General features: G+C 39.2%; 1 pseudogene; it reads right to left on the reverse strand.

The window, feature by feature from the left end:
* LOC132236108 (FACT complex subunit SSRP1-like) overlaps positions 1-1942 on the reverse strand; it is a 56899-nt pseudogene extending 54957 nt beyond the window's left edge.
* Between the last annotated feature and the right edge of the window lie 9219 nt (positions 1943-11161).

The raw sequence follows: 11161 nt of genomic DNA on the forward strand, positions 1-11161 counted from the left end.
AACTTTTGTTAGTTTGAGCCGCTTTGTTTCTCATCTTCTATCTATTTCTTCTCTTTGTCTTTTGTTCTACTTTTGAGGTGGTTTTTTTTAATCTTTTAAATTGCTATTGATTTTTAAATTTCAACTTTTGTGTTTTTAATACAAAAAATGTAGGTTTTTTCCCCCCCTGGATGAAAAAATTATATACACACACACACACAAACACACACACACACACATATATGTGTATATATATATGTGTAATTCAGATCTAATAATATGGGTTGTTGATCTTCTGTTATCTCTCTGAGGATTTTTAATTATGTATGCTTTTATTAGGCATACCTTCATTATATATCTTTTCTTTAGGTTTCTCTCGATCTGTTTGGTTTTTGCTTATTTCTTTAGGTCTTTCTTTTTTATGTTGGAGACTTTCCTCAAACATGTGGTACTCCTGGCCAGCCTATATCTAAAAATGAAATATTTAAAGCTCATTTATTCCATACTCAATAAATATTTATTGAATGCCTACTATGTTCTAGGCACTGTTCTAGTGCTTGAAATTCATCAGTGAAGAACTGATTAGGAATTCTGTGTGCTTGGCTAAAGAATAAAGAACTCCTGCCCTGTTAAATGTCAATATGTCTTCCTTCTGGGACCAAGCAGTCTCTTCAAAAAGAGACTGTTTATCTCCTTCCTGGGTGAGGAATGTTTGGTTGTTGCTAGTCTAATAGTGAGGCAGGAGATTGGGGAGTACCATTCTTCATTAGATAAAGAGACTATCTTCTAATCCTAGCATTTACTTTCAACCCACCCTACTTGTTGTTTCCAAATTCTAAACATCTCCCTCTTAGCTTTTCCAGACAAAATATTTCCTCTTTCCTGTAAAACAGTTAGTTCATGTCTCCATGCAGACAAGGACAAGGACTGAGGTCTAACTGCTTTTTTGTTGTTGTTAATCCTCATCCGAGGATATTTTTCCATTGATCTTTTAGAGAGAGTGGAAGAGAGGAGAGGGAAAGACAGAGAGAAACATCGATGTAAGAGAAACACATCAATTGGTTGCCTCCTGCATGTGCTCTGACCAGGGCCCTGGCCAGGGAGGAAGCTGCAAAGAGCATATGGCCTTGACTGGATTCGAGCCCAGGACCCTTTGGTCCACAGGTTGACGCTCTATCCACTGAACCAAACTGGCTAGGCCATCTGCTTTCTATGTAGGTTTCACACCAATATCCCAATTTTCAGTCCTTCTCTTCACCCCTCACCCTTCCCAGTTTTTGAAACCTCCAAGCCTAGAGCATGATAGGGAAGAGGAAGTGAAGGGGCAGGGTTGAATGATTAATTCCACCACTACTTATTGGTAAGTATTTTGGTGAACATCTTCTTCTGCTTTGCTAAATCAGTTAACAAAAACAGTGTTGAAATGTTTTCTTCAATATTTTTTCCCACCATCTCTTTATCCTTTAGGTTTGTTTGTTTATTTATTTATTTATTTGTTATCATTTTTAATGGGTTTTCTGGAGGAGGAGGGAGATACATATATTTAGTTCAGCCATCACCTTTAACTAGAAGGCTTGTTTCTTGAATTTAATATACTTGGACTTATGTACTTGTGGGGTGCTGCAATCAAGACCCCAAATTTGTTCCCATCTTCTTGTACTCATGTCCTTGGGTAGCTGCCCCCTCACTGACTCTGGGCATGGCCATGTGACTGCTTTTGGCCAGTGGGGTAGTTGCAAATTATAAGCTACAGAGATTTGCGATTTGCTTGTAAGACTCTATCTTGTGAACAAGGCTGAGCTAGTTGGCCGCATGATGAGAGATGACATGAAGAGAGGTTCAGTCACAGGTATTCCCAGTGGAGGACATTTACAAGCCTCCCAGCCCTGCTCACCCAATACACCACCCGATCGCAGATCCGGGAGTAAACCCGAATTAAATCAGCTTTGCTGGACCAGCCCATATTGTCGATTTGCAGAATCATGAACTAATTTTGAGAGGTGCTTATTCAGTAAGAGGTAATCTATATAACTATTCTAAATTAATAACATTTGTTTTCTTAACATTTACTACATGGTACCAATGTGCCAGGTACCATTTAAGCACCAAAATTGTGTAAATCCTGTAAGGTTTTACCTAACCAAAATCCTGTAAGGTTTATATTCCCAATTTAAAGATAAGAAAAATGGGACACAGTTAGTTTGATATATCGGAAAGATCAGTGACCTGGGAGGCAGGAACCACGCAGGGCTTTGCCGTTAATTTAAAGTGCAAGTATCTATAATAATAAAAGCGTAATATGCTAATTAGACTGGATATCCGTCCAGACGAAGCTGGGGCTGCGAGGGAAGCCTGGGTCCCAGGTGCCAGAGGGAAGCCGGTGCCAGCAGCCGGGGGAAGGAAGGCCTACTTTTGCACGAATTTTGTGCAAGTCAGGCCCCTAGTAGAGTATAAGATGCTATAACCTGCCTTTTATGCCTATTATTCCCCAAAATTCTTGCTCCAGTTAGGCCATGTCTTTATTGACCCTCCCAATGTCTTCTCCAGTTAGTGATTAAGTAAGCACTTGTATTGCACTCACTTGTCCCAGACTCGACTCTAATTGCTTTATACAGTATATATTAACTTTACATATATTAACTTATATACTTTATATTATATTAATTCATTGAGAAAAACGAGGTAATGTTATTTCCCTCATTTTACAGATGAGAAAATCAAGATGAAGCCAGTTTAGGGGGCACAGAGACAGGCTTTGAGTTGATCAAGGAAATCTAACTCCAGAACCCTTGTTCTTATCACTATGTAGCAGTGACTCTCAGATCCACGCATTCAATATTTATGCGTTCGTGCGAGTCATACACCTATCTCAAGTCTCTGCCTTCGTCCTTCTACCCAAATCCTGCTCATTTCCCAAGACCTGCTCCCCTTTTAAACCTGTCTCCCCAACAAGAGTAAATCACCAGGGATAGAAACTCCTCAGAAGTCCTTATCAAAATGCTAGTTACATGAGAGTCACTTTATAAAAATCTGCTGACTGGTGTCTGCTTAGAGCATTTACTGGATTAATATCATGGCTCAATATTTGGAACATTCCAAACTAATAAGACCTACTTGACAAAAGTGTCTTGTTACTTTAGACTGGTGTAATTGATTTGTCATTATCTTACACTAGTCACAGTCTGGCAGTAGTGGAGAAGATTAAATATTCCTACACACTGTGTTTGAAATAAAACCAAGATGACCTGGATTAACAGGTCTCACTTTATACCCTAAGCCTTTCTTGGGAAAAGAGAAGGTAATTCTCCATCATTCCAGTTTGTTGAGGCTATGGTTGGATGGTTTTTGCTAGTTTATGGCTTGACTTAACATTTCATTAAGCTCTTTCTGGACTGCTGTTCTGTGTGCTGCAAGCATATATTTCTCATTATCATTAGTGACTGAACACCTCCAAGTCAAACATATAATTTTATTTTTGAATATATTTGAAACATTCTTCAACCAACCATTCAATGTGAACATTTATCAAATATCCACTTTGGATTTAGCAGTATCCTAAGATCTGTGTCAAAATTATGCAAGAAACAAAAGGCATAATCCTTCCCTTCAAAGAGCATACAGTCAAATTTATTTGTAATTTATATGTTTAAAGTGTATGATTGTGACTTAAAATACTAGTTGAAATTAATGCAAAACATCTTTGTTTCTTAAAGCAACAATGGCTTTTGGGACAAGATATAAAAACTACCTAATTTGATTAAAAAAACCTCATATATATGTGTGTGTATGGATACACATGTATGTGTGCAAGTACATATACACATATATGTATAAAGATAGATAATTAGTTAATCTATGAGAATAACTCAGGTAGATTTTCATGTAGAACATATACCTATTTATGCCTTTTGAAATATTGCCTAATACATGTATCTGAAGCCAGAGATTTGAGACAGTCATTTTGGTTCTTCTAGTAAATATTTTATAATTTAAGTTTTTCATTTTTGGAAGGATTTGGGCTGGGAAACTATATGACAATCAAATGATTACCTGGAAATTTCAGTTAAGAATCAGATAATGTACTTCCAATTGGAGGAGCATCTTGCTTCTTAGGCCTATAAGTCTATACATGATAAATCTTATACTTTAAATGTATTGTAAAGCATGGAGTACTTTCCCATATATGATCTCATTTTTATTTTGGCCCAAACACACACACACACATTTGTGTGTGTATATATATTATATATGTATATGTATATATACACACACATATATATACATACATACACATGTATATATGTATATGCACATATACATATATAATATATATACACACACATATATATACATTTCTCTTACATATGTATATACTAGATGTATATATTCATGTCAACTGAAGATGAAAAAAGAATGTACTCATATATTAACAGTCTCATTTGATGATATAATAAATAGATATTTTTGTTTATTTGTTTATATGTTTTCTTTTGGCACAGAGGTTCCCTTGGTATTAGAGGTATGATCATTTTAGAGATTATCTCTATCTCCATAATTTTTACCACCAAGGTTTTGTGGATCTTCTTTATTCTTCAACTGAGAAGAACTATACTTCTTAGAATTATATGAATTATGAATTATCATTTTTCTATGATATAAAACAGGCAGCCCTTTCTCTATTATCTAGAATGACATTGCCAGGATTAAATGCTACACTCACATTTGGGTTTACTGATCAAGGAGGAGCAGTAAGCATAGGTAGACCCACAGTTAGCTTAACCACAGTTAGCTTAACTACACCAGGAAAACCCTTCCAGTACACACCCTGTGGTAGAAGCACGATCATCTTCAAGTCTGTCATTATAGTTATCAATAATTATGATCAGCTGAGTTTTCAGAAACTTAATGCTAAAAAGTGAAGATGTCTAAACTAAGTTCACAAAATTATAACATTGAACATTACAGGAACAAGCAGAAGCGATAAAAAAGAGGTTTCTTGGGCAGAATAGAGGCATATGCAAGCTGAGATTCTAAAGCCAATCATAATATCTACCAATTGTTTTAAAAGAAACAGGAAGTGCAAACAGCTCATCATTCCAGCCTATTATATTGCTGAAAGAGACTTGGAATTTCATGCATTATTAAAATATTTTTAGTTAGTTAATACAAATCTACAATGGCAAGACTTTTACCAAACTGTTTCTTCATAGCTTCCTGTTATGCCATGACATAATGTCCAAGGAAAGTATAAAGGGGAGCATTTACTGCAGTTACAAATTTATTTTTGGAAATTGCGGATTGATTAAGTTGTGTTCTTTGAATTCATTGACGTAGCACACAAATTTTTCAGAGGCACTCTTCCTTAGGAGTATGTGTTCATGAATTACTGTGAACGTTCAAACTAAAGTGGAGAAAAGATTAGGGAGTTGAAAGTTGAAGTTTGTTTCCTCTTGTCTGTTGAACCCTTTCTGGTCATTATTTAAAGGAGTCAAAGACCATTAGAGAAAGCTAATAGCCTTTAGAACCCTCAGATTATATTGATATTACTGATGGCAGAGTTAAGCCAAATTGCATTCTCAAAATGGTTCTGGGAACATACCACTTCCAGTAATGATCCTATCAACCAGACCTAAAAGCAGAGAGGGCAGGGATGCACTTAAAGGCAATTATCCATCAACCTTGGAAAATATGGTTACTAGATTAAGAGAGTTGAGTATATGCAATATATCTTGATTGCAGCAAAGCAGTTGATACAGTATTATTCAATTTACCAGCTAGATTAATTTAAATTGGCTTAGGCAGAGTATGGTCAAATGAACTACCAGCTATCCAGAGGGCCATAAATAATAGATAACAATAAACACATTTGTTTTACATGTTCCTAATTTAGTTATTCCCCCCCCCCCAGAACTCCCCTTCAGTTCAAAATATGACAGTTATATAATATATGCCAACCTCCAGTTATCTTTTCTTAAGATCTTTTAGGACTCCCATCTGTTCCATAAAGTTGCAAGAACCAATTATAGGAACATCAACAACTCCCATTATTCAAGGCTTACTTTATTTATTTATATTCAGTTTTCAGCTTCCCCTTATATTTCTATTTAATGTCTGGACTTTCTCTTACTGTAAAATGTCAGGAGCAGGAGTACAGGGCAGTGGAATAGCCTGTGCTTCCACACAAAATAGCCACTGACTGTGGAATCTTCTGGGTGCTCTGGTGGAGGTGACAATGACAGGAAAGTCCCATGTGTCCAGTGCTTTCCTTTTCTGCCTGGGATGTCCACCCTAACTAGGGAGTAGTTTTCCTGACGTGGATTTACCTAAGCAAAGGTGTAATGACCAGGCCAAGAGTTTCCACTTGGCGATTTAATCCTTGAAAATCCAGCCCATATAACAAGAATACACACTTGGGGACTACATGACCATATTATACAAAAGAGAAAATGTAAGCACCAAGAAGAGCATTCTTCCATCTTCTAAAGAGAGACAATTTTGAGATTTATAGGGTCTTTAGGCTATTTTCTAGGACCTTCATTCTCAGCTTGGCAATGGGAGCTGGGATTCTCTAGGCAAAGGCTCAAAAGAGAGGACACACTTGTAAGAGAATTTTCTGTACCTTGGGAGCCATGGGACTGGTGCAGTTCCTGAAAATATTGAATTAATGTTTACTATATTAGAAGGAAGAAAAAACTCTTGTTATCTATCTATATATAAAAGGCTCTGCAAAGTGTCCCCTTGGGAGTTCAACCGGGAGACCAGGAGTTCAATTGCTCGCTATGACATGTGCTGACCAACAGGGGGTGGCACGGAACAAAGGAAGGCCCCAGCCGGCAGCCAGAAGGCCCCAATCGGCCGTGATTGCTGGCCAGGCCTAGGGACCCTACCCATGCACGAATTTCGTGCACCGAGCCTCTAGTTATAATATAAGCTATAGAAAGTAAAGTTTGAAAAAATTGTTTTGGGTTGAAAAAAAAAATGCAGCAATTTCCAACATGTCTCCTGGTGGACAAAGGGTAGTGGTGAGAGAAATATAAGGCTTCCCTGACAGTGGCAGGTGGGGGCCCCTGTCGGACTGAGAAACACTGCTACAGGTACAGCCCACACTGGAGATGAAGCAGCACATGCTTGAGCTTTATCATAACCCCCCTTTCTTCCTATGCTTATATTGTACAATTGCTTATTTGGGGAAAGTAATACAATAACATATATGTTTTTGAATGTTGGAATGTTTGTATTAGGGGTTTAGATACAAAATGTACTGTGTCTGCTTCCCCAAATTATTTGTAATCATATATAATGAGAGACAGAGAGATGCTCGCCTCTTCTCTACTAGTACTTGAGACTGAGTTTAAAATGTAGCAGAGAGATAGTGGATACAACATAGTAGAAAAACTTTTATGTCCTCACTAACTATTTGGTTTTAGGCAAATTACTTAATTATGAACAGTTTTCTCATCTGTCATAACGTCTTTTAATTGATGTATCACTGAATATCAGCGTGCTAACTGAGCTGTGTTTGTATGTGTTTCTTATTTTCAAACACTTGTTTCCTTTTTGATGATAAAAATAAGGCATACTTATTATTTTAAAAATCTGAAAATATATAAAGTATAAAACAGAAATAATGAAAGTAATTCTACTAATGTACATTATTAGGTTACTTTTTTGTGTATGTTATTGCCTCAGCTTATGTTGATTTTATTTTCATTGTTGCATTCTAATTTTATCATGTCTTTCTAACATTAGAATTTCCTTTCTTGATTTCATTTTCTAAAATAAATTATTTTGCTTGGAATCTTACTTGATTAGTGTTCTATGTTTTGACTCAGGTTTCTAGCCCTAATTCTTGTTTTTGGTCTATCATCCCACAAGGACTACACTTTTTTAATTTTTTATTTAATGAGCTTTAATGTTTTAAATTTATTAACATTTTCTCCATTTGGCTTCATGTTTTCTTTGTTTTGTTATCATTTTCTACCATTAAATTCCTTTTCCTTCAGGTTGGTTTTTCTCTGTCTTTCCTGATTTATTCTTTGATCTCTCTCTGCCCTGTTTTGCGGCCTGAGAGACCAGAAGAAAATTGGGGGGTGGGAGGAAAGAGGTCAGGGAGAGAGGTCCCCTTCCCTTGGCAGGGTGGCCATCACTGGTTTGGACAGCACCATCTTGAACACACTTTTCCCTTTTCAAGCTGAGAAGTAGTCATGGTTTCCCATTTTTCACCAGTCCTTTTCGGTTCTCTTAACTCTCCTCACTGCTCTGTAAATTCTTTCAGGGAAATCCTTTTAAAATGCCATTAATTTCATGCTGAGGTATTGATGGAAATAATTTTTATCCTATTAATCTTTTAAAAAATGTTAAAAGATTTTTTTTGCATTGCAGTTAAATTCTCTTAAGTTTAATATTGACTCCTTTAAACAATGTTAAATCATGTAATGTTACCCTATTTTATTCTTATCTCAGTTTTCATTAACTATTCACGCATAAATTTTAACTTTTACTTCTCTAATATAACTTATGTTTGGACTTTCGAGTGACTTACAGAAAGCATAACTACAGAGTGTGACAGTAAGAGAGTACCTGCACCACAAACAGGAAGTTGGGGACCTTCTCCTTAGTGCTCCTTACAGTCTTCTATCCTGTTTCCTCAATCAATTTCTAATCTCTATTCAAATTATTTCTCTAAAATTACTGACGCTGAGATACTCAGGGACCTACAGATTAATGTTCCCCAGGGCAATTTATTCGCTTCATACAAGTTCTCTACTTTTCTAACACTGTATTTTCCATGCTACGCCGTCTTTACATTTGGAACTGCCTGCGTTACTGTCTATGATCTCTGACACAAGAACCAGTGGTTTTGGCAAAGCGCATCACTGTGTTACAGACAAGCACACCCTGGCGTGAACCTTTATCCTCCAGGACTGGAGGGAGGGTAGAGGATTGCCAGGATTGCATTGAGGCTGGAGGCTGACTGGATAGGGAGTGGCACTTGACATTCCAAGATAGGAAATCAGTTGCGGGAACACACTGAGCCTGCACAAGCTGAAAGTGGCTCATGGAGGGATTAGGGTTCTTATTTGCCGATTGAGGATGTAAGCCTGTTTCAGAATCACCAGAGAAGAACTCTGCCGGTCATGGCGAGATGTCCTGGAGATTCCTCCTGCAGAGTCACGGGAGGAGCGCTCTAAACCTCAGCCCGGTGACGAAGGGATGCATGTGTACATCCAGCATCACTGGAGCAAAAACGAAGAGAATCCATCCTCACTGCATGGGCTGCTCTTTCTTAAAGAACGAATTGCTACAAAAGAGGAAAACAGCACCTCCATGGAGATTATTGGAGAAAATGGAGGATGTGGTGCTGGAGGCGCTGAGAAGGAGCGCACTTGTAGAAAAGATTGACTGAGGGAAGTGAAACTAGACATTTAGAGAATTGACTTTGTATTCTCAAGAGAATCAGTGAAAAGTAAATACGAGAAATATAAAATAAGAAATGTAAGTAAGGCCATGTGTTAAGGCTCTTTTGGTTCCAAGCAGCCAACAACAGAGGGAAAAGAGAGATGGTGGGACAGCCGATTGACACAGGTCTGGGATGTAACTGAGCAGCAACAATGACCTGCACAAGCACCTGAGAGCATTATTTTATTTTGTTTATTTCAATTACAGTTTACATTCAATATTATTTTGTATTAAGTCCAAGTATATAGCCTAATGGTTAGACAACCATATACTTTACAAATTTTTTCCACCTGATATTTCTGATACCCACCCGGTACTATACATAGTTATTAAAATGTTATTGGCTATATTCCCTATTTTGCACCTTACATCCCAGTGACTATTTTGTAACTTCCAATTTGTACTTCTCAATTCCTTCTCCTTCATCATCTAGTTCCTCACACCCCACCCATTTGGCAGCCATCAATCTGTTTTCTGTATCTATAAGTCTGCTTCTATTTTGTTTGTTTATTTTTGTTCTTTAGATTCTATATATAAGTGAAATCATGGTATTTATCTTTCTCTATCTGACTTATCTATATTCTAGGGGCCCAGTGCACAAATTCATGCACGTTGAAAGGAACAGTGGGCCACAAGGCTCCGGTAGGCACAGAGGTGGGTCTTGGCCCATCCTCCACACCCCCACTTGGTCCCTCTTGCCATGGCCCCCTGGTCCCCTGTCTGCTGGCAGCCTGGCTCCCACTGCTGTCACTCCCACACAATGATGGCACGGGCCCCACTCGCACCCATTGACAACGCAGAGCAATTGGGGCCAGCACTGGCAGTGGATGCAAGTGGGGCCGGCACCATCAGTGTATACAAGCAGTGGCTGCTGTTCTGATCACCCCTCAGGAGCAGGGGGAGCTGGAGAAGCCCTCAGGGGTAATCAAGGCAGGCAGCTGCCGCTCACACCCGCTGATGGTGCCGAGTGATTGGAACTGGTGCCAGGCACCGGCAGTGGGTGCAAGCAATGGCTCTGGTACTGGCTGCGGGTGCGAGTGGGGCTGGCGCCAGCAGCAGTGCAAGTGCCGGGCAGGACTGTGGTGCGCGAGAGCAAAGAATTTTCAGTAACCACCAGAGGCTCACCCCAATGACAGCGACCAGTGCCCCCCCTTAATCTGGCACTCCTGCTCACCTGCTCCACCATCCTGCCACAGCCAACACCCCTCCAGGTTCCTCACACACCCCCTGGTGGTCAGCACACGTCATAGCGACCAGCTGTTTGGTCGTTCTGGTTGTTCTGCCATTCGGTCTATTTGCATATTAGCCTTTTATTATATAGGATATAAAAGGTTAAAATACTAAGGATCCCTCTGCCTGTCTGACCAGTCGCTATGATGTGCACTGACCACCAGGGGGCAGATGCTCATGGCAGTGACTTGGCAGTGGCAGTTCTCGGGTGATGCACCCTGAAACCATAGAGAAGGGAACCTGATTCCTCGTGGGGCCATGTGATTCCACCTTCGGCTATGGATTAAGTTATTGCTGGGGCCTTGTCAGCTCCAAATCTGGTTTACTGCATACTTGCATTTGAGTTCCACACCCTGTATGACAGCAACTTTGAAGAGTGCCCTCTCACACTCCAGGACCCCTTGGGGGATGTCAGAGAGACAGTTTCAGCCCGATCCCCACAGCCCAGGCCGAGGGACCCTACCTGCTGGAGGGACCCCACTTACTCCGCAGA

The sequence above is a fragment of the Myotis daubentonii genome, chromosome 5 (assembly GCF_963259705.1).
Source record: "Myotis daubentonii chromosome 5, mMyoDau2.1, whole genome shotgun sequence".
Lineage (NCBI taxonomy): Eukaryota > Metazoa > Chordata > Mammalia > Chiroptera > Vespertilionidae > Myotis > Myotis daubentonii.